General features: G+C 40.5%; 1 long non-coding RNA gene across 1 annotated transcript in view; it reads left to right on the plus strand.

Annotated features, from left to right (window-relative positions):
* The window catches only part of LOC109289548, a 94584-nt gene extending 80222 nt beyond the window's left edge, over positions 1-14362 (plus strand). The window contains exon 6 of the long non-coding RNA XR_002095400.1: positions 12939-14362. This is a non-coding gene — a long non-coding RNA (uncharacterized LOC109289548). The remainder of the gene's footprint in view (positions 1-12938) is intronic.
* The last annotated feature ends 10895 nt before the right edge of the window (positions 14363-25257 follow it).

The following is a 25257-nucleotide window of genomic DNA, read 5'->3' on the forward strand; positions in this document are numbered from 1 at the left end:
TTAAAAACGAGATGCTCGTATCTGCTTCTACTAGGGCTTCTGGGCAAAAGGTGTCCATTTTAGATCGTCAGGTGGATTCAATGGACTCTGTTTACTTCTGTAGATAAATCTGTCCAGGTTGTTTGGAAGCCTGTCATTTAGTTATCAGATCCTAAATGCTTTACAGGGAAAAAAATCACTACAAAAAGTATAAAATAATTAGATTATCGATTGTGCCCAGTCCCAAGAGCCATTGTGATATGGACACTTATCCATTAGGAACTGGAATCAAGCCACTAAATAATTTTACAGAAGACATTAAAGAGCCATCAAACTGCTTTTGATCGCTGTGAAATGGGTCCTGATTTGACCTATTATCTCATGGTTCTTTGGTAGCTTTGGTGAAATCATCTAGTGGTGGTCTCATGGTAGTTCCTAGGAGACTAGTGTTCAACATCATGAGAGCGGTCATTGTAGCTACTGCAGATTTGACAGTCTTCTTGGCAAATGCAGGAAGAGAAGCCCAAGACCCAACTGGTACAGGAAATACATTTCTCTTTTAAGTAGGAGGCAGTGCCCAGAGGTGAGCGCTGAGGCAGACTGCAAAATAACTGTGGTGGATTGTCTGTGCTAAATTGCTGAATAAATAAGGTCTCCAAAATCCATGGCCATTGTGTTTGCATTTTTTTTGTTCAGACTGAATTCCCTTAATAAATTCCATGTATTACTGTGGCTGCATAAAACCTTGTTGGACTGAGGGGAGAAGGTGCAAGGGAAAGTAAATGCATTCTTTTATAGGTAGTTTTCAATTCTTTTTAGCTCCTTGTGGACCAGACGGACACAATGAAGAAAATAGGGCTTCTGTTGTTTGATTGATTTAAGGTAGAATAGGTCAGTCAGAAGTAGAAGCCAGAGCACTGGATCTTTTCAGATAAATTGCTAGCTAAGTTACATGAGTTTAAGGTTTACTTTCTTCCAGATCCAAAACTGTAGCTCTGTTGACAAATGAGCAACTATCAATGTGTTCTCCTACTGTTTCATAAAAGGAAATCACTGCTCTCTATGAAATTTTAGTGTCATCTCTTTTGTTTTACAAACACTGTTCAAGGAGAACTAGAAGAATAAAGTTCAGATTTGGCCTTATAGACACCTCTTAAATAGCAAGAAAACTTTCAGCCATGTTAATGGCTTAGGCAATTCCATTTTAATAGGCACAATGTATAAATTGCTTTGATAACCATATTCATTGACTACCTTTATGTTTTGAAGTATTCACACTTGCTTTAGTTTTATTAATGTATTTCTTTTATCTTTCATCTGAATAGTGTTCTGTATGTAAAGTGACCAAATGTGATTAATGATGAATAGATTAAGATGGGACAGGGTGGTTGAAAAATGACTTAAGTAGTGCATGTAAGTCACTGGCTATAGTCCCAAAATGCAAATTCTGGTTAAGTTAATGACTGGAAAATCATGGTGGCATTAGTGTATGAGCTTTTGCATTATTTAAAATTGCTTTATAAACAATAAATAATTAGCATTTTACATTAGGACTAGTTAATATACCACATACTTAATTATTTCTATAGGCATTAGTATCGTAGAGTCAAAAGTCTAAATATAATTGACTAATAGAAACATGATTATAATGTTTTGCTGTCTAGCATCTGTAAGTAACAGTATTGCCTTCCAAATGGCATATTGGAGTTCATGTCCCATTAAAGGTTGGTACTTTATTAAAACGTCTGGAAGAATCTTTTTTGCAATAGGCATTTCTGGTCTTTCAACAAGGAAGTTTTTGTGCCTCTTTTAGGATAGGATTTTAGGAAAGAAATTTGTTTAGCTGTTCATTTGATGTTCACTCTTGTCTTCCCTTAACTGACAAATGAACATTATGATCAAGGTGGGTGTGCATTTCCACTTACCCTTTTTGTAGCTAGAAAGCTTTATGAAAAATAAATTAATAATGCATACTAAATTATGTCTGCAAGAGACATTTATGTATATATTGCCAGCTTCAAGACTGATTAGATTTACATTTCTTTAAAAAAGATTTTTTATCTCCTCCCTCTCACACACGCATAATGCCTTTAGAATATACCACATGACAGCAAATGCAATCTTGATTTCAACTGACTACCTGGAAGGATTGAATTCTGAAGCCCCCCCTCCCCTTTATTAATTGGTATGTAGGCTCGTCCAGAATTTCTGTTATTTTCCCCCAGAAAGAAGGATTTCTTTTTAAATGAATTCCCCTCTCCCTGATAAATGTCTTGGGATGAGAAATTCAAGGGGATAGGTGCCTATTATCAATAACTTGAAAAAGATCCATTTAATACTAACCCACATTAAGCAACAGACTACTAACTATACAGTAAAGACTGTTTTTCAGCAAAAAGCATACACCATATGTTTTAAATGCAGCTAAAAATGGATGCAGTGTGCTATTTCCTTCCACCTAAGCCTGCAGTGTATTACTTAGATTTGCAAGCCATAGCCACCACTAGTACTTAACACTGCTGAAAGAGCCACCCTTCAAGGTTTTTTTAACCACAAAGAAAAGAGAAATATAGTAGCATCGATTGTTAAATCCTAGTGCTTGTTACTCACTGCCCGCACACAGAATATCATGCCTTTGTAGCAGTGAGGAGAGTTGGTATTTATCAGGGTTCAGAGCTAGTTCAGCCACACACTTGACAAATTATTTGTGGAATTGTTGTATTCACAGTCACTTAAATAAGAATCTGTCAACACAAGGCTGTGCTTTGTTGCAGCAGGTCTCACAGTTTTTCCTGCGCACTCAAAGAATGATGGATTGGAGGTAATGCAAATTCACTACCATTTTATATGCTGGTGCCTTCTTCATAGACAGGAAACATAGCTCAGTATCATCTTGTAAAATGCCTTAACTGTAAAGGCCTAGTTCAGTGTTGAAAGTGCTTTTTAAAAATGGTATGTTGGAACAGGGAAATGTAATTCAAATATTTTCCTCCCACCTCATTTTAAAGACTGTTTGTTGGAGCAGGTGTGCATTCAGGTTTTCCCAGGCTAACTGGGACATATGCTTATCTGTGCTTGGTAATTAAAACAAATTGATAAATATAATGATTTGGTTTAATAGTAACTTAAAACTTAATACTGCTTAACAGGATGTTAAATTTAAATCATCACACAGCAACAAATATTTTCATTAGATAACTTGGTCTGCATTTTTTCTATAATGGGCGGGGGTCAGTCTAGTTATCCAGTTTGAATAACCACATGTAAGTTAAATGAATGCCTGTTTTAAGGCTTTGCAGCTTAGGGTAGTTCAGAGGCCAACACTAGAATTGATAATGTCACTCCTGTTATGGAAGGGAAACTTTCCCAATAATAGTAAAGCTCATCTGTGGAGGAAACAGATTTTGGGGTGCTAGCCCAAACCTTTGGACTGATTCCCCTAGAAATGAAGGACCATCACAAGCCTTTTCACTTCCTGCCATAGCAGGTGTTGGTACTTATTCCATAGGTTTCCCTGTGAAATCCAAATTTCACGGGGAGTAGATTTATTGCAAGGCATCCCTTAAACAAGCTAAGAAATGGAACTGTACTTTGGGTGCAATGAGGGAACAATCTCATTGCCACACCCCATACATATTCACGCAAGGTGTGGCAGGTGAGGCCCAAGCAATGGGCTAAGATTAGTGTTGAAGGGCGGGGGATAGAGAGTGATGGCAGCCTTCAAATAGGAGGAAATAGGTGAGAAAGAATGATGACCTGCACAGTGTGAGTTATTGGTGGATGGTTCGCAGCTGAGCTAACTTAATAAAGATGAAGCCTATTTAAACCACATCCCTTGCACCATGTCTTTTTGCCTGCATGTCCACACTGATAGAATTGCAACATGCAATCTTGTCTGTGCAGAGGATACCATTTTCTTAGGGTATGGTTCAAGATGTGGAACAGAGCCCCATCACAAGCCACATCACTTTCTGCTCCAAGTCCAAAGTACATCTCTTTGACCTAGCCTGTAATGGAATCACATACCAGTGTGTGCACATACCCACATGCACACAAAAAACAAATAAAACCCTTTAACATACATAATTGGGAACATATAAGAAAATAACACATGACCACTGTGCCTGATGTTTACTGCACTGCATAGATGATGCTCCAATACCATAATGATGAATGCAGCATAAAATCTTTCATAGTCTTTAAAAAACAATCCTGGCCTCAGGGAAGTTAGTGGGAGTTTTATCATTGACTTCGTTTGGGCCAGGATTTCACCCCAACCATCTCAAGTCACAGTCTGCAACTGAATCTGAGTAGGCAACCTGGGGAACCCAGGAAAATTTGTCTCAGGGCCTTACTGGGTTAACTGGTATGAGCACTTGGTTTGCAATATAAGGGCCAGATGAATTTGTATTATTCTTCCTTACCAGTGTTTCATCAGTAGTAAGAAATGTGCTGTGTTACTAGTTACTGCCTTATGTGTTTGCAGTGGAAGGATTGGGAGATAGTTTTTATGTTGATGAGTGTACTATTTAGTGCATGGCTTTATAGCCTTTTTCTGCTTCCTCCATGGTTTTGTTTTCATGTTACAGTGATTTTGGTAGGTTACTTTGTATCTTAGTGTACTTTACATGGGAATAAATTTTAAAATGTTTGAGAATTTTTTTCTGAAAGGTCTGAATGGCAGCTCTGTAGACTAGATTCCACTTGTTGTTCATAAAATAGGTGAAGCACAACAGTGGGAGCTCAAGATTTTTCACACCTACATCCTGTCATAGAGAACCATGGGCACTGACAGAAGTGACGGTTTGTTGTATGATCAAGCCCTGGAAGCTCTCTATTGCCATGCACTGACAGAAATCCACAGTTGCAGACTGTTTTCAAAGTGCCCAATCACACAACAGTCTGAATCCTCATTACAAAGTGGAGTATCTTCATTAACAGCTGTCAGCGCACACCAAGATGGGAGGGCTCCGATCCATCCACCCACCCCACCTGACAGTGCAGGCTGGGCAAACCCCAGAGCGAGCTCCCTCCATTCCCTTCCCCCCACTCCCATTCTGAAGACAGCATCATCACTGGGAAGGCGGGGGGGGGGGGGGGGGGGGGGGGGGGGGGGGGGGGGGGGGGGGGGGGGGGGGGGGGGGGGGGGGGGGGGGGGGGGGGGGGGGGGGGGGGGGGGGGGGGGGGGGGGGGGGGGGGGGGGGATGACTAGGAGGGAGAAGCTGCAGACACAGAGCTGTTCCAAACTGGAATTTGACCCCCCAACCCCCTGGACCCAACAGCCAATGTCTGTTGAGTTGGGGGAATGCTGTAACCCATGGCGCTTCCTGCAAAGTACCATGAGTTACAGTGGGGAGATGCATGTTTGTCAGTGCCCCAGCTTTAGGACTGGAGTTTGGGCTCTAGATTTATTAGTAATTAACCTCTGCTTAGACTTTTATGAGGCTGATAAGTGAAAAATGTGGCTGTTGTTCTTGGACACCTGTCCTAAAGAGTATTACTTGTTAAATGGAAAAATAATTTTTACAACAAGTGGTTACAGCTTGGCACAGGAGTAGGCATGCTATTCTGCACTTCTCAGAACATTCATATTTCCTCACTTGACTTTGGTTAAATTTTCAAAAGGAAATACCCACCATATGACCCATCTCTCAGAGTTAAGTGGTTACTGAGGCAGGGCCTGGGGTATTGATGCAGCTCCCTGCTACTTTACAAATAGCAATGTGAGTTAAGAATAGAAGGCCACACAACCACAAATGCTACTGCCGCCCATTAGCTTGGGTGGCAATTGCTAATGGGTTCTTTGCAGACTTCTGGGGAGGCCTCTGTTTAGCTGAGTTCTGAAGAACCCCTGTCTCCATGGCCTGATTAGTTCAGCTTTGTTCAGCATTGGATGTAGGAACATTTCCAAAGGATTTGGAAGCTCTGAACGATTTCAGCAAAGACTACAGATTGACTTACAGTATGGGATATAGTATTTTCCCTCATGTTTAAAAATGCTGTTGTGTAGCCAAAAGTGAAATTGCCAAAAAATCACACATGGTTCACAACACATCCGTTCGATAACATTAAGAATATATGTAATATTTTGAAATCACTGGCTAATTATTTCTAATAGTTTCATGATAATTTATGTACAGAAACTCTCTGTTGGATGTGTTCCTGCTTCGGTCTAAATGTATTTCTGAACACTCTGTCAAACATCCTCGTTTGGCACGTGTTCTGTTTCACTGAATTTCTTTAGTATGTCCAGATCTCTTGCCAATGTGTTTGTGGAACATATTTTGACAGATTTGTCACTAAATTTGTTTCTGCTTGTATTTGGAATGGGTATCAAATTATGGATCTTAATGCATTTGCTTTCTTTCTGTGTAGACCTGGTTGGCTACAAAGACTTAGGTTTCTCTAGTGGTGGTACATTGAGGCATACTTGTTTCAAATGTCAATGATATTTTAAAATTGCATAAAATAACCTGCAATAGATATTTTTATTTATGGTTGCATGACTGTTAGCAACAAATCTCTGAATGAATTTGGCCTGTGATCTTGTTTCCTGGTAATTTGTTCAGTATGTTGTGCATGTCTTTATGGTTACAGGTAAAAGGAATATAACGCTGGAGATCCACCTGCTTTTAACAGGGTCCTGTTCCTGAATTGCATACATACCCAAAATGTACTTTGGAGGGAATTTCAGGCATGGAGGGAGTGGATGTGGGTCACTTGTTAGCTGCAACACCCACACATAAATCAAGTTTTAGTTTAATATGTTTGAATTAACTAGAATATTGACTTTCAATTTATTTGCGCTCATTTGCAAAATAATTTCTATAATTCTGAATGACTTCCAATTGGTTTTGTTGGAGCAGAATGAAAATACTGTACATTAAGGGCAATCACAAGCTGTTTCATCATGTTTTCCTTACTGTGGCTTTTCCAGACTTTCACATACTTTGTGATATAAAAAGTTAGCTTGTACCTGCAAAGATACTGGCCAAAAGGTAGCTTTGTAACTTTACCCCACCTAGAGAAAGCTTCAGACATGTTGTGCGCATGTCTAGAATTTACCGGTTACCTTTTTGAACGGGCATAGAATAGCATATTCTGGTTGAGGTCTACTGGCTACTGCATACCATATCAGAGGTGAAGCTACAATCCTAGTATTATCCTTCTTTTAGGAGGTCAGGGATACCTGCAATACTCATGTCTCCTTATGTTGGGACTGCAGTTAGTTCCTGCAAGAATGATGGTATCTGATTTAAGTGCTCAGTCCTGCTACACAGCCATATAGAGCCAGATGCAATCTTGATCAAAATGTGCACAGCTACAAAAACAGTCATTATTCCTGAAACCTGGCTGAAAGAAATGGGCTAAGGAGGTTTTATGAATCAATTATGTCCGAACATAAGAATTCAAACATGACTTGGAGATCATGTATGCAGACTAATGCTGACATTAGTGTTTGCTGTAAGTTTTGGATGCATTTGCTCATGTTGATGGACATCATGAGATAATACTACAAAGTATGGTAGGTTCCCTTGAAACATATCTGCTCTTTTGGAAAAAGTCATGCTGTTCTTGAGATATCCCTATTTCTGAAGTGGGAAATTCTACCTGAAAGGCTAGAAAAGCTGTACGTTTTGCAGGGCTTTGTATTGCTTTCTAGAAGTGTTTCTTCAGGGGGCAATGCTCAATCACAGTGGAACACATTGATTCATATCTTTAGCAGGTAGCTGTTTATTGCATTGGATAATTCATGTCAAATAGCAGGCAATTTTTCTGAAACATCTGGTTATGGATCTAATAGTAAGTGGCCCATATGAAAATCGATAAAAATCTGGCAATATTTCTGAACCACTATTAATTGCTTTTACAAAGACTTCATCAAAGTTATTAAGCAATAAGGGTAAATTATTTGTCCCTTATGTTATACCATATGTATGAAAAGTCCAGCCTGCTGGGTTTGCAGCATGTATAGCAACTTTTCTTATGATCTTGTTGGTCCCTCTATCTATGAAATAAAAATATGTTATATTTTTAAAAGAGGAAGCTTGATTTTCACAATGGCAAATTTTGTGTGTTGTTTTCATTCACCTGTGTAAATCTGTTTTTTCCTCCTTTAACTATATGATTGCAGTTGAAAGGCAGGTATAGCACTTTGTATAGTACTTTGATTTGCACCCATACCTCAGTTTCCATTAGTGAGGTCTGGCCTTCATACCTTTTGACTGAATGACATAACACATGTTATAATGAAGCCAGTAGGCTCAATGGGCTGTACACACTGTACTGCATCTTAGCACATCTGTGATGTGACACAGATAGAAATAATTTGTAATACATTTGTTTATTTACTTTCAGGCGGCCTCTAATATTACTGCTTACTTTTGAGTAGTACCTTACTTCTAAAGGAGTTTCATTCATTTCAGTGACACTCTTTAAGGTATAGACAACTACTCAATATAAAGGCATTAGAATTGGTTCCATATCAGTAAAATCCTGTGTAAGCTCCAAACGTCAGAAAAGACAGTTGGAAAAGGCTTGTACTCTTCATTCGGTCCAGCTGTGTACCCAACTGATACCTCAGTACAGTTTAGAGCAGCCACTGGTACTAGCTTCCAGCATCATCAAAGCATTAGAGCAGCCAGGAATAAGAAAAGCATATGGATGCCCTTATCACAGCTTGTTTTCCTTGCCATTAGCAAAATGGGGAGGCATAGGAGCTGCTATGCTGGTTGTGTGCCACCAGAGGATCCTCCTGCGCAACTGTGTGGGGCTAAGCAAACACAACCCACATCTGGGTCAACCTATAGATGCAAAAAGTGAACTGGCCTAGCATGGAGTCACATAGACCATCACTGATTTCAAATAATGTTATCAAATTGGTATTGAGACACTGAAATGCTAAAGACACTGGAAGGACTTATTGCAAATTATTTTACAATGGATTTGTCCAGCTCAGAACTAGGTCACACGGGCAAATATTTTGCCATTGGCAGGAGATTTTCTGATAAAGAGCCTGTACTTTGCTTGTTGTCAGAATTGTTCATCTGCTGAATTTCGGTGGTTTTGCTACCTGTTCAAAATTTTCCACACAGTGCTAACATGTTTATGTATGTCACTCAGAGCAACATCAGAGCTAAAGACTCTTTCCAACCTTTTGCCCTCAGTGACCATCTTCAAGCTCTTTTTGCATAATTTTGCTTGAGCCTAAGATAAAGACTAACTCTTCTAGACAACTGATTTTTCTTCGCCTATCCCTTGGGTAGTTGTTTAAAACCAGAATTTACAAAAGTAATATGCCTACTAGAGATGATCTTTTCTGAAGCTCAAAAGAAATTATACTGGATGACTTTAAGCTGGCCATTTAAGAAACGGGGTGATCTACTGAAGATGAGCTGTATTTCATGGAGAAAGGATGTGTTTAGGTGGGTATTAAACGCATGTAATTATTGTGTGTGTATATGTATATATATATAAGATGTAATAATGTCATCTGTTTTTTTTTCCATTTCCTGTTGATTGACTTTTATAGCTTGCAAACATTATGCTGGAATGTAAATTGCAATAAATTTAATCAAGAATTATTTTATTTGGTCTACTAATGAGGAATAATAGCGTATGTATCAATTAGACATGTCAATTTGTGTGAAGAAATAGATTTACAAAGGAATAGTAGGTAAAAAAATATCATTGGTATCAATTCACTTCATTATTTTTAATTTGCTGTGAATATTGAGTGTTTCCAACATAAAATCATTCCTCAATTAAAATAAAACAGCTGTACTACTATCAGCTTTTCATTGCTTGTTGTTGCTTACAGATTAGCAGTTGTCATTGGCTTCAGTCTGTTGTCATTCCATTAATTTGCACCCATAAATGGGTAAAAAAATATTTTCAGCTTGTCAGTGCACTGGAGTAACATATCTAAATTGTTTTCTCAGGTTGCACTGAAATGGCAGAGATACTGCAACAGCAACAATTTTTGGATATCTCAGCTGAAGTACAAACACGAGGCCTTTCCTCCAGTAGTGAAAGGAGAGTGGCTGTGAACTGCCTTATTCATTCTGGCACATTTTTATTACTCTAGTTTCACTTGCTTTTCCCTTAGGCCATTTCTAGTAAACCAGACCTCACAAATGTATTCTTATGCTGAGAATAAGTAACCATGAAACTGTGTTTTCAACTAGCATTGGTTTGCAGCTTCCTTTCACTCTAAGGGCTAAAAGTACCCTGACTTCTCTTTGTTAGCGGGCCTATGTCCTTATTTAGTTGTCCATGACACCACAAAGCATATATGTGAATCTGAATGAAATATGCACCTTTGCAACTGTCTTTACTTCAGATAGATCAAAAGGAAGATAATAAGGACACCTTTTCTGAGTGTTGAGTGGGAGATGCACAGCTAAATCTGCAAACCCAGCTTATGAAAATTGAACTTAATATTTCCTTTTAATTTTCTATTGGAAAACTTGTGATGACCTGCAAGAGTTTGGAAACTTGTCCAATGTTCTTTCTTTTTGATGAACTTTGAAAGAATTGTTTAGTATTCAAGAAACCAAGTTTTTTGGCATTGAAGGAAAGGAGATATATAATGCTGAATTTTAGCTAGCAGAGAATTCACTTCCTCAACAAAAAATAATTTTTATATCTCTTTTCCAACACGTAGTAGAAGTGGAAATTTTATTCAGTTGTATCATGGAATTATTAAAAAAAATAAAGCTGTCTAATATCTTCTGGTGCACACATGTCATATGTACCTACTAACTTGTCAGTAAACTAGATAAATACTTAAAATAAATCTTTAAGTAGTTGGAACTCCAGCCAAAGTCCTGGGGACTTGCAAAGCAAATAATCTTGCCTAGATTTCAGTACTGTAAAAAGGAAAATGAATCGAACTGGTGTTACCTTTTCTGGGCTCATTGATTTCAATGAAGAGACCATTGCACAAGCCTGAGCATGTGCCCTGGGATTTTTGATTTATCTAAAATGGTGTCATTTAGTATTGATGATTTGGGGAAAAAATTAAAATGGACTATATGAGTTTAATTCTGTACTTTGGAACAGGAATCTATATATTTCAAAACTGAATCAGAAATATTGTTGAGCAATATCTGACACACTTAACACCTAGATGTACTAATTTGTGATATCTACTGACACTAATCATATCTGTTGTGTTGGTTAATGGAATCCATGCAGTTCATGCTACTATGCTTGCTGGTGAGCTTGTTGGCTCACTTTTGGACAAAGACATTTCCGAAGTGTACAATAACAACACTGGAAGCATTAGAAAGCTTTCAAAACTCTGAGAAGGAAAGGAGTGCTTCCTACCTATCTGGCTTACCAGCAATTATGAACTGGAATGCTTACTCATAGGGAAATCTTGTCTTCATCTGAAGGCATTGAGGACAGTACTATGCATTTTTGTACTTGTTAACTGAATAAAGATTCCTCCCCCAAATTTGAGGAAATTGGGTATATTTTATATAGCATGCTCTTTCCCCTCCAGAGTTGAAGGGAAAAGAAGAATAAATATGATCATGGTGCATCTTGTTTCTGTATGGCCCCTAGCACACATTATACTCAAGGCATGATTAACTAGTTAACCACATCTTACATTGTTACCCAGTCATATATATGGTCATCCCACAATACACAAAAGTCTAAAATCATGTAGGAGCTTCCTCACCAGCACCCAGCCACTTGATTCCACACCCAAAATGCGAGTACAGATGTGGAATGAGAGGCTGAGGAAAATAACTGACAGTGAAAAAATGGACAATCCAATGGCTGAGTCTTTACTACCAGATTATGAACCACTGATGTCTCACCCACCGACACACTGGAGTCTAATGAAGAAGTGAGGCTATACCATTGGTTCAACCATAGCCTCAGACTATGCAACACCTGCTGCAATGCCCACTGCTTGAAGGCACATATACAATGAAAGACCTTGCTAAGTACAATAAGTGAGCACAAGCATAGGTAACGATATGGTCAAATGTTGTATAGAGACATGAGAAAAAGAAGACCTAATCAGACATTGAAGCAATGAATGGTATGACAGAACAAAGAATAAGCCATAAAGTTATTACACACAAAAAAAAGTGTAATAACTTTGTGGCTTGTTCCTATCACACCATTAATTATATATGTGGTCAGGCTGGGGCTCCTACCTACAGGGTGTGTTCTGGTGGCTGGGAGCCCCAGGGGCTCCATGTGCTGTAGGAGCTTGCTACTTGCCAGTACAGGGGGAGCCCAGGGTCATGATCTCTGCACTGACAATAAGGCATGATGGGATCTGATGCTGGATCCCACAGTCACACTTTCTGTCATGCACGGGTGGCATGGTAGGAAATGTGATTATGGGGATTCTTCATCAGATCCCATTGCACTTTCACTTGCACATCTGTCAGGGTCCTAGACTACATAAGAATACTATAGGTCATAATAAGCAACCTTGATGCTGATCCCTCATAAAAAAACAAACACTTTCCCTAAACTCCCACAAGGCTTCCAGGTTGCAGTAAACATCCCCTTGCTGGGGTGCCAATATGCACTGTAAATTGACAGTATAAGTAACATTATCCATTTTTTCATGCAACTTTATGATGGGTACAAAAGTCAAGTATATCTTTCAAAACTACATACAATGACCTCCCTCATTTTAATTTATCCGTTTTCTTAAATTAAACCAGAGTGGAAAGTAGGAGGTATCTTACAATAGCAGATAAAAATGTTTGCAAATCAAGATCAGAGATAAATCTTTGCCAGCCTTATGCCTTTTATAAATTGTCTGCATTGTTTGAACATTAGTCATCTGTGTGAAGCTTTGACCTTCTTAGTTTACAGGCTCAGTGAGACCTGAAGTAATCTGCCTTGTAAGTGCCACTCAGTAGCGCCTTCCATACCAATAATCCTCCTGTATAATGAAATACTTGCCTTTGCTTCTTTGCTAGAAGTTATAGAGGAAGCTTCTGATCATCCAGCTATTAAAACCACCATGACTGGTTCTGCCCAGAAGCTGCATGACTACACATGGAGCAGAAAAGTCACTCTTTACAGCCAGCTTTAAAGTTCTTTGAAACCATTTGAATTTTCATCCTGACAAGCCTTTTCACACTGGCATTTTCAAGAAATAGATTAGCTTCCGCGTACCAGCCTTCAGGAGTACATATGAGCTGAGACTTCATTCAGAGTCTACACTATATCTGTGAAACTCAAAGTCAACCAGTCCATTTGAACAAGAAAAATGGTGTTTGGTTCCAGTAAGCTACCATGGAGTGCTGTCCAGATTTGACAAACGTTGCAGCGAGTTGCTTTTGTGTGCTTCGTATGCAGTGCAAGCGCTGGAAAATGCTTTTCACATGATGCAGCACTGCTAGTAGGTAATCACTGGAGCATTAAAACAAGAGAATTTGTGTGTATCCAGCATGCTGCAGCAGGATAAGCGGAAGTGAACAAAATGAGCTGTGGAGTTTTTAGTAAGATGTCCTTCCTGCTCCTCTTTTTCATGTTGTGCTTTTGGTTAGCTTCACTAACAGCTAAAAGTGTGTACATGAGAAAACCTTAAACCAATGTGAAAACAGCTTTGTTTCTGTCCTATTTTGGTCTGTTATTTTTAAAGAACATTTTCAGTTTAATTATGCAGCACTTAAAGTTGAAATTAAACTGAATTTGCAATGGAAAGTGCTCACTTTAGTTAACTATCAAATTTACTGTGCTACTGGAAAATAGCAGCCTTTGCTATTACAATGTGTTCTGGGAAAATTAACTGGTTTGTTTTTTGATAGGGAGAAAATGCCCAAACTCTTGGCTCACTTAGAACAAGTTAGAAATGTAAAAGGGATGCCTGACAAAATCAAGCCAGTAATTTTTTGAAAATACTGGAAAGCATTTCAGATATTTTCCTCAACTGTTCACAAACTGGAAATATGGACAGGTTTCCTTTGTTACATTTTCATCTCTTTTCTTAAATGCACTTTCCAAATGTGGGTAGCAAAAAAAAAATTCTTTAAAAAAACCTTGCAATTAGCTTCTTGGCCCAGGGACACCTGACATGAAATCTTTTGCAGGGTGCAATGATTTATTGTGACGGATTTCTATAAAGAGTGCATATTTATATAAGATTGCACAGACCTTAATAACTCTATACCTCTGTTTTTAGTTTGTGATGTACAGTTCTGTGTACACAGAACATCCCAGACTAGTGTCTTCAGACCACCTTTTTCCTTTAAGCCCTAGGCATTTTTATCACTGTGCCAATAAAAGGAAAGGGATTTATGGGGTACTGCTTTTTAATTCATTCAATTCTCTGTTCATTGTGAGGTTAATGTTGTTGATCTATTTTTCTCTTGAAACAAATAAAAACAATATGTGCTGACACTGACTTTGACTTTTGACATGGGAGATAGAGGTCAACATTTAATTTTATATTTATAGACTACATGAACAATATTATCTGTATTAAAAACTGTTCACTCAGTCCTTGTCATTTTACAACTTAGTTCAGTAGTTTATATCACATTGAGGATTTTCTCCATCTCTGATCAAGGTGCCATCATTCACAATGCTATAGTTAAGGGACTGTCAGGTTTTCCATTATAAACCCCATTTTTCAGGGGTTCATAACTTGACTGCTTAAAAAAAAAGAATGCTCCACTACTGACCTTTGGCTTTATTTTAAACTATATGAGTGTTAAAAAATCAAGAGTGCAATGTTTGTGCAGTGATGGTATTTTTTTATTTTTTAAAAAAGACAGTTTCTGAAGCAAATATTCCTTACTAGCACCTAAATACTCTTGCAGCGCTTTTGTTTAAGATGCTGTTTTGACATCTGGTTATGCCACCAGCCTGGCCTACACACATTTATGTACTGGTGTACCATATCAGTTTGGGGTGGGTTTTTTTTTCCTGTTATTAAAACAACATAAACCCCATTGTGGGTGTGGTGGAAGTGCTCTAGCCTGTTTTGTGTAGCAAATGGACATAAGCTGTACTGTTATAAGCAATTTCATACTAATGTTGATGTATTCATGCTTAGGTGCCATAGTGCTTTAACTGTACTAGTGGTGTTGAAGTATTACAACTTTTGGGTATAAATGCACACTCTATGATCACTCTATCCATAATGAAGGAAACACACACACACACACACACACACACACACACACTAGTGTAAATTTGGTGGATTTCCTATAATATCAAAGCAGTTGCTCCAGGTATAAAACTGTGAACTAGGATGTCATCAGTGAATTAATGAAACCAAGGTGATTTACACCACCTAAGAATCTGTCAGGGTTTTCATCATGGAAATCATAGCTAGGACAACCTAATACTCAAGGCTGGATCCTGCAACCTGTAATTTATTTTGCATGAGTAGCTTCTTCAGTGAGACTACTAGTCTAAGTAGAATTACTTAGCTTCGTAAGTTAGTGCCCCCCTTAGGAAACAATTTACAAGCATTCATTCTCAGTACTGATGCAATCATTATCAGGGATCCAGGTTTTCTGTTCACCATGTAAAAATGTGGTAAAATGCAGATGTTCTCATTTTAAGAAGAAAAAACACAGATTTTTTTTTCTTTAAGGGAGAAAAATGTGGGAAGCAGTGGGTTTCCTTTTGCAGGCTGGCAGAGTTCCAGCATGCAAGGGGCTGAGCATGAAGAGGGCGATCAGGCAGAAGGTGCCACGTGCATGTGCACACATTCATGTGGCAGCCAGGCAGGCAGCATGGAAAGCAGCTCTCACAGCTCCCTGAAGGTAAGTCTTGGGGGTCAGGAATTTAGGCCCCTATACTGAGATAAGGAGGGAGGTTGGGCAAGGCTGGGGCAGAAGGGCTGCCCAGCTGGGATGGTGTGTGGGGCTTGGCGGCCAGGGCTGGGGAGGGAATGTGTGGCTGCAGGGCCTGACTGAGGAGTGGGACAGAGTTGTGGGTGGCTCATTTGGGGGATGGCAGGGGAGGCTGGCTCCCCACCACTGCATGCACTCCCAGGGGGAGAATGCAGAACATGTGCTCCCAAGATTTGTGTGCAGGGCAGGGACAAATGCCAGCTGTTCACTGTGGACTCAGGGCTCCCTGCCCTGCTTCCCTCCCCCTGGGGCTCCCACAGCCTGCTGGTGCCCCTCCCACCATGACCCAACAGCCTACAATCCCTTGGCCCTGATGGTGCCCCTTATTCCCAATCCACAGCCAGCTGTGCCCCCCAGTCCTGCCAGAGGGAGCTCCCAGCTGCACTCTGACCACAAACAGCTGCCACCTCCCATGGGCAGCAGCTGGGGCTTGGACACTTCTCATGCCTATAACAATGAAGTAACTAAATATTGTGCATGGGGAAGGAGGGGCACTGGCAGGGCTAGGAGGCTGTGGATTTGGAGTAGGGGCACCAGCAGGGCTGGGAGGCTGTGGCTTGATTGTGCAGGGCAATGGCATGGGTCGGACAAAGGCATATCAGGGTTTTTCAGCCCCACAAAGCATGAATGCCTCATGCCTCTTGAGGCTGGGGGGGGCACAGAGATCACTTGCAGGTGGTGGTGGTGGTGAGCAGGGACTGTGTGCAGGCAGCCACAGTGATGTCAGCGGCGAGGGCAGGCTGAGCAGGGACTGCCCGCAGGCAGCTGTGGCGGTGTCAGCAGTGAGGGAGGGGGGTGGTGAGCACCAAGTGGCGATCAGCGACTTCCTGCAGACACCGCCAGCAGCATCGTTGGGGGAGGGGGCTGGCTAGCATGACTGCCCGCAGACGCCATTGGCGGTGTTGGTTGCAGCCAGTCTCAGGGGTGCACAGACAATCTCAGGGGGTGCACATGCACTTGTGTGTACCCCCCACACATTGTCAATGTCACAAAGCAACAGGGGGGCAGCTGCAGCTGGACCTGCATCCTGGTGAGCAAATGGGACAGGGGGAGCTCTGGTTTTCCATGATAATATTATAAATATATCAATAAAAAATTGTGTTCAACTGATACCTATATATAGAGTGGCAGGAAAATGCAGATTTGGGGTTTTTTAATCAGAGCATTTTTTTTTTGTCAGAGAATCTGTGATTTTGAAACAGAGAAAAAAACAGGATCCCCAATTCATTATTAACTTTGATGGAATTTCGAAAAGTGTCAAGCTGTTTTTTATTTAAATGGCCAGAGTTCTGAAATTATGTATTCTTTCATTGCAAACGCATAATTGTTTCTTTGCTTAGATTATACAGATGTTTTATCTACTACAATATTTAGCTACTTGATTGTTATAAGTATGAGAAAACTTGTTTAATCTATACAGTTTAAAATAATCTGTATATTTAGAAATGTCTAAATATGTATAGTATTAATGTAATAGCCTACAATATCTGTCCTTATCTATAAATATTTTAAGGGTCCTTGTATAGCACACAGTAATCCATAACGGGTAATTAGGTTTGGCAAGGTAGGGTCTGTATTAATTAATACTCATTTTTTAAAAATATGCAATGATTTATACTTCATTCTCAAAAGGCAGATGAACCCACTAGATTTTGGCTTTGTTCCTTTTAATATGATGGTGGGAAGCCTAATAAGTTGCTTGGTCATATTATATAACTTGCCTCCATATAGAGACTTTCAGGAAAAGTCTTAGTGCTTTTTTCAACCCATGGTGAGGAGTGTGTTTGCCTGCTGAAATGTTTATAGTGTGTCCCACCTTTTATAGTGTGACATTTTTGTATCTAGATAAGTGGAGAAGACAATTTTGTGGTCCTTTGTGGTCCTTGCTCTTGTTAGTAGAACAGGGACTATTTAAAAGGAAAATTGTAATTAAATTTAAGGAGATGGAGGAGGGATGGGACTTAAGTCCTCTACTAACTGATCATGCCATTGTAATAAAGCTGTGCAAAGTATGTGAGTTGCTTGAAAAAAAATGGACTGCTTTGATATGGAATCTGCTATTAGAAACAATTTATTAGTTATTTTTAAAGCCAGAATTTCTTTTTATTTTAGGTGTCTGTCTCTGGATCTCTCTCATATAGTTCTTCTTTTGCTCCTAGTGCTTTTGCATGTTATTTATCTCTTCTTCTCCTTTTCCTCTGCATCCATTTGCTGGTTTCATTGTCTCACTGCCATCCCCATTCCATTATCCTTCCATTTACAAATTCTCTTCCACATCTGCTTTTGTCCCTTTCTAGACTTCCTATCCATTGATTCCCCCCCCCCACCCTGATCTTATTTCCTTTTCACCTGATCTGGCTTTATGCACCTCTACTCCTGTCTATCTTTCACCCTCTCCCAGGCCTCCCCTCTTCTTTCTATCCAGTTGTAGGTATGTAAGCTAAACAAGAACCTGGCAGCATGAGTCAACAGATGTGCTGTTCTTACTAGATTTTGACAGCTGCAACAGAACGGAGAATGTCGTTCTAGTAGACAGGGGTGTGTAAGCCAAACTTCTGTTTATAGCCGTGTGAATGATTTGTAATGAAAAATGTATTCAGCAAACGTAACCACTTTTTCTGTTGGCAAATTCTCCAACAAGAAGCTGAGAACTTGTGTAATCTGTGTTTTCAAAATTACTTGTAAATATAATCTGAATATAATTCTTGGCTTGTGAAACAGTCCATTGTAAAAAATTTGAACCGCCTAAGTTAGCTACTGGCATGTAAGTCATTTGTTGCTTTAAATACCCCGAACAGGTGAATTGTAGCACTAACTAAAGACCATACACATTACACATTGCATGTTGAAGTGTAAAGTTTAACATCCATGAATCACAATTCATGCCATAGCTGGTTAGTTATTTGAAATTTATTTTTGAAAATATTTCATGTTAAAATTTGTTGTTACAGGGTGAGAACAGGTGTTTGCCATACATAGTTTAGGTTTGGCAGCTTACTTTAAGCCATCTAAGCCTAGACCAGAAGCAGCACATGCAGCTGTTTGCTGCTACCAGGAGGGTTGGGCAGCCTGAGGTAAGTAATATGGGGTAGGGGCATGGGCTGGTGGAATTTGGGGGGGTGGTCTGTAGGAGGAATAATGGGCCTGGGGGAGGTTTAGCAGGTTGAGATGGGGAGAGGCTAACTGGTTTGTGGGGGAAGATGGGTTGGTGGATCCATAGGTGGAAGAAGGTTGCCTGGTCAAGGGGGCGGGGGGATAAAAATGGCCTGGTCAGGGTTTTGGGGGCTAGAGGTTAGGAACATCACAACCCCAGGGCAAGGGTGAATGCCCTGCAACTGTGCTGCAAACTTGTGCAGGCATTCACTAGATTCAGTTAACCTATTCTTAGTTTGGATTAATCCTTTCTTGATCTAAATTAGTGTACCCTCTGAGGTGAACTAACTTAGATTGGGCATGCCAGTTTTTGGCCGATTTAAACCCTGTGAATACTTGTGCAAGTGGCCATATAGCTCAGCCTAACCCTGGTTAGGTCCATCTAAATGTAACATTTGTACATACCAACAGAAGAGGCACTTGGAAGGGCACCAAATGCACTTACATCAAATTATTTCTTCAAATAGGAAGGCATTGCCAGAAAAATGCCGCCTACATTTGCCTAGCTTTGCTAAGACAGAGTTATTCTGACCAAGGAATCTTGCTAATCTGCATGTAGCCTGCTCAGTGTAAGTTGGATATCTTGCCTCTGCGTTATTTAAAACAGTGCTTTAGAAAAGATTAGCATAGTAACTGACTAATGCTTGCATATCATTTTTGAACTTCTACTTCCAAAAAGGAGGCATGCAAGGGGCTTTCTGAAATGATGACACAGTAGGGGTGCCAGTATATCTGCATGTGTACAGATGCACTACAGTGCACAGCACCTGTAAGAAGCACGTATTTCTAAAGCCATCTTAACCCTAATATGACAGTGACAAAAATATCTCCAAACATCCTGAATTAGGGGGCTTTCTACAATAAGAACCCACCTTGTGACAAATTGCTTTTGCTAAATCTCTTCATATATGTCTGAAGTTGTTCAGGATGTTATGTAAGTATTTTTAAATAGATGAAAATAAAATAGAAGTAATTTTAGTTGCAACAACTGTGTTTTAATAGGCCACTGACAGTTTAAAAATATCCTAGTCTCTGCATCATCATGGGTTATCTCATATATCAGAAGAAATGAGGGGAATCTACTGTCTCATGACCTTTATTTTGGATGAAGGCTAATAGATATTGAGCTCTGCAGACAGAAAGTTCTTGGGAAATTTGCATACTAATACCTACTTTGTTTCCATTATTGTGTTTAATTCAAATAAGTGTTGCATCAAATTTTTACCTAATGATATGTACAATACTCTTCCATAATTAAAGTGATGCAAGTCACTCATTAAGAACAATATCCTTCTCCCTCATCCCCATTAGGCATTCGCTTTACTACAACCATAAACAGGGCCAAGTGGCTGAGGGTTGACTGGCTGTGTCACAGAGCAGGACTGTGCAAATGACAGGTCTTCCTACTCTCCAGACCTTCAATCTGTTTCTTTCCCAATCTCCCCTTCCAGCCACACAGCAGGCAGACAGCACCTCCCTAATACTCCTTTCTCTTTGCCTCAGCCACGTGGTATGTATGCATAAATAGGGCATGAGTAGTTGTAGCAGCTTGCTTTTCTGTACTAATTGATGGGTGTGTCAGCTTTTAGACATTAAATGGCCTGGACAGGTAAATGAGGAGTTAAAGGAGGGACTCACAGAAGCTTCTTTCTTTCATAGAAAAAAATGGGAAAAGAATCACCATATTCTGAGGAAGCCAGTTTCTCATGTTAAAAGACAAACCCTCCAGAGAAATGGAAGGCCAGGAAAGTCCTAGAGAAATGGAATATGCTGTGAGAACCTGTCTTTTTTGTGTCCTTGTGACAAGACATTTAGCAGAATTTGCAGATTCACTGGAATCCAACTTGGCTGCCCTGTGAGCACTTCTGTTATGGCCTCAGACTTGCAGTAGTTGGGCTGTCAACCATGCACCTTAGCACCTGCACCCCCTCAGCCACTTCTGTGAAATAAGGGGTTAATTTCATTTCAGAACCAAAGGTAGAGTCTTTGTCTGAAGGTCTGGTGCTCCTTCTGGAGAGAAGAGGTGTATATCATTAAATGGACACATGAATGTTTGAAGCATCATTAATGCATCTACAGTAGGGGTCCAAGTCAAGTGTGTGCGAGTCTGGCTTTCATAAGGATCTAAAACCTTGGATGATTACTTGAAGCCTGTTCAAATCCATTCCATCTTCAAAAGGCACTGTCACTTTCTTTAGGCTTCTTATACATTCTCGTTTTCATGTAACTCAGGCTGTTTTCCTCCCTGTTGTGTTTCCTCTTGGTGACATAGATGGCACCCTCTAATCTACAGTAATTTAAGTGCAATGGCCATTTGGTGCCTTCTCATATCAGTATCTTTCTTACTTCTCTCTGGCACATCTCTTTGTTCATCGCAAGTGAAAAATCTCTCCCTTTTGCCCTTCCTTTCATGGCATTAGTATGGCAGTTCCCTTTTGGACCTGAGCAGTTCAGGTAACAGCAGGTCAATGTTCTTGCGCTCCCTGTGTATGCAGGAACTGGCTGTCTCAGCCCATGGATTGCTCAGCTTAGAGGGCAAAATTGGGCAATTACTCTGTTTAAATAGGAAAAGCATAAATAAGGAATGTCCTTGGAGCTCCTTTACTCCTATCTCTGCATGCGGAGGTAGAAGAGCCCAAAATGTGAACTAGAAGTATGGATTTTTATCCGAGATTGCATCAAAGCTTAGAGATTTATTTGTATTCAGGCTCTTTTTTAAAATGTTGAGGTTATTCTAATATTAGATTTTCTCCAAGTGCACAAGGAAAAGAGGGCACAAAGAAAAGCTGGACAGACTTGGAGAGGAGCACACACAGAATAGCATCTATAGAGTACAGCTTATTCTATTAGAGGTCCAGGATACACTGTGCCTGCCTAGAGGCCAACTGGCACTTGGCAGTCCTGTCACCTCTGACTGAGGAAGGAGCAGAGGCAGATCCAGGATTGCGGTGACAAGGATGCTGTGCATGTGCAGTGCAGACTGTTTGTTGTACATGTGCAATACAGCAACCCCTTGCTGTGCTCCTGGCTGCCAGAGAGCTCAGAGCTCACCAGATGTCAGCAGAGCTCCTGCTGGGATCTCTGCCACGTGCTAGGACTTCCATGAGCTCAGTAGCTGGTCAGCACAGGTTCTGCCTGGAGCCTCTGCTTTCCAGCAGCTCCAGACTTTGCTGCTATGTGACCTTCTCCCCCTCTTTCCCCATCTCCTCTCCCCTGAATTCAGCAGCAGAGGAAAGGAAGAGAGGGGACTAGTCAGCAGCAGCAGCGCAGACCACCTGGAGCAGTATGAAAGCAGGGGCTTTGCATTGATGCTGGCTGCTCATCCCTTCCTTTCTCCTGAGATCCTATTACTTTCAGGAAAGCCCTGAGTGCTCAATACACATGCAGCACACAGCCAAAGGCAGGTTCAACGGTACCCCATCTGGATCCATCCCTGGGAAGGATCAAAATTAAGTGGGCCCCTTTTGCCCTCTATCTATATATTACATTTACTAGTCACAGGCCTAACAACTGCCCGTTGTCATGGAGAACCCTGCCCTTAAGAGTACATTTCTTTAAGAGGAAAGGAAGAAGGGGAGAGGGGGGGCAAGAAGAAGAAATGGCTAAGATTCTGGGCTATGCATCTATTTGTCCTCTTTCGCCACATGTCATTTGTCAGTTTTAAATGCCATGTCAATTTTAAATGACAAGACCCCAAGTGCTAAAAAAAAAAAATAATGATTTTCCCATTGTAGTGAAGAATATATGCTTATGGATTTTAGATGTTTTGATGGAGTTTAAAAGAGACCAAAAAACCCTAAATTCTTTAAAACTTCAACACAGTTAACAGGTGTTTACATCAGCGAGGTGATGAAATATGGCTGCAGGTAGGAAAATATGTGATGTTGAGCACCAGTAAATCAGCGGGTACTTCTTGTTCAGAGTTGACTGAACTTGCTTTCAGTAGTTCAGCATATCTTTGTTTATAAATCTAAATGCTATTGTGTTGTATTGTACTTTGCAGTGTAATAAATTGTAACATTCAACATTAACTGGTCAGGCTTCAGTGATAACAAAAGTTCAGCAGGCTGGTGGCACTCTGATCAATATAGGCTTCTATTTATAGTATTGTTACAAATTGAAGTTTTATTTAAATTAGACAATGCTGAGGCACATACAGTAGATCAATAAACTAAAATACAGTAACGGATTTTAATTCAGGCCTGATACGCTGCTACTCTTTTGTCACATGCATCCTTAATATCCCCTAAACAAAAAAATCACATTTACTGTATTCTGTAGCAAACTGTTGCCTGGCAAAGCTGCAGGAATATTTTAAATAAGAAAGATTATATTATTCTGTAATGAGAAGAAAAGGTATTCTGAAGTGGGGGAAAAGCCAAAAAGCTTGCTTTTGTTTTGCTTTCTTCGCTCATATATAGCTGATCCATTGAACCTAGTGAATATTGAGCATGTTATGTTGTAGTTAATAGGCCAGATTCTACTCTTGCTTCCTCTTGTGACACCCTGTAATGTTAATGCACCCAGTCTGATTTCTGCCAGTGCCTGTGAAATCAGACTTTGACCCAATGTCTGTCTTTGCAGGGCCACTAAAACCACCAGGTTTACTTAAGAATGAGGATTTGACATCCTATCAACATACAGTCAATTGTAATTATTCTCCTTTATTCTTAGCATTTACTTTTAAATAGAAAACTACATTTCAGGTTATTATGATCCCTTTTACAACAGGGGTTCTGTCCTGACTTTTGTGGCATTATGTAAATTTTTCAGCTACACAGATAGTTCAGGTAAGATGGAGATTTATAGCTGGATGTTGTCAGTGCACTGAAGGCACAGCACTGACAAAAACCAATAAAAGATTCATATGCGTGCTAAAAAAATAGGCAAAACAGGATGGAATCCTGTTGATCCCTATGTTGTTGTTGTCATGATCAAATAAAAGAGACAGTACATTTTGTGAATCAATCCCTAACTTCATCCCAGAATGGTTTGAGACAGAAAAATGAGTGCTGGATCATAATGGTCTCAGCAGTCTTTCAAAGTAGAGGTTTGAGCCAGGAGAGTAATTGGTGAGATTGTCAGCATCCCAAAAATTTTTGAACAAGGTTTAACAATGGCTTTTCTACCAGAACCTGGATTCTTGGCCTCCATAATAGACCCATAGAGCATATCCAGATGAGCGCACACATGCTGTTTGCGGTGCCACAGACCATTCTGTGGTACCACAAACTACATGTGCTGCACATGCAGGCATTTGCTGTGCTGCTAATCTGCAGAACGGTGAAGTTTTCTGACACCAGGAGATCCATGCCAGAAAAAAAGCAGTGTGGTGCACATGGCTGTACAATACACTGCCCAAAACCAAAGCCTGGCCAAGCTCCATACACCCAGATCACTGCTGCTGGAGCCCTAGAAGGCCCCCAGGACCCTAGGTAAGGCTGCTGGAGCCAGCCCAGGTGCTGGCCTCAGCCTCCCCTGTCCCACCCAGGGCAACTTGCCACATACCAGAGTGCATGTGCAGGGGCATTCCCCGGGGACAACTAGCAGCAGCACAATTATGTGACACTGCTAGTTGTCCCTGGGAAATGCCCATTCCCGCTCACAGGGATATGCCCATAGATTCTAGGGTAAACAGTCACTATGTTCAAATATGACTTCGTGTATAATCTGGAATAAAGACACTTCAAGCAGTCATTGCTGCATTCATAGGCGACTGGTGCCTCCTGACCCTGGGGGGCACCAGCGGCCGATCACTGATGGGGGGTGTCCCCCAGTGGCTGATTGCTGGCAAACCAGAAGTGCCACTGGCACTTCACCACTTCACATTCTTGGGGCAGGGGAGGGGCACTTTCCATTGCCCCCCGCTCCCCAGCTAGTGAGGGCCAATCTCGGGGGGGGGGCACATGCCCCCCCCCACGCCTCCTCTATGCATCGCCTATGGCTGCATTGAACACATTACTTCTAATTGAAATAGAGCATATCTCGAAAGCTAAGATCCAGGACTTCCTTCTTAGTCTTGAGTGAAGGAAAATAGTCTTAAACTACAAGATATGACTGAAGTCCTCCTCCCCAGTGTTGTCTAAACCTTAACACTTGCTATAGCATGAGATTGAGGTGCAGACATAATAACTTCACATGGGTCTTGTGGTCATACGTTTTTCTATAGAAGTATGACAGACAACATTCTGGACCTAGCTATACTTTTATTATTATTATTATTATTCACTGGATATTTCATGCAGGAGCAGAAGTCAAATATTTGCTAGCAAGA

Source organism: Gavialis gangeticus, unplaced genomic scaffold, assembly GCF_001723915.1.
Source record: "Gavialis gangeticus isolate Ggan-Ray unplaced genomic scaffold, GavGan_comp1, whole genome shotgun sequence".
In the NCBI taxonomy this organism is placed as follows: domain Eukaryota; kingdom Metazoa; phylum Chordata; order Crocodylia; family Gavialidae; genus Gavialis; species Gavialis gangeticus.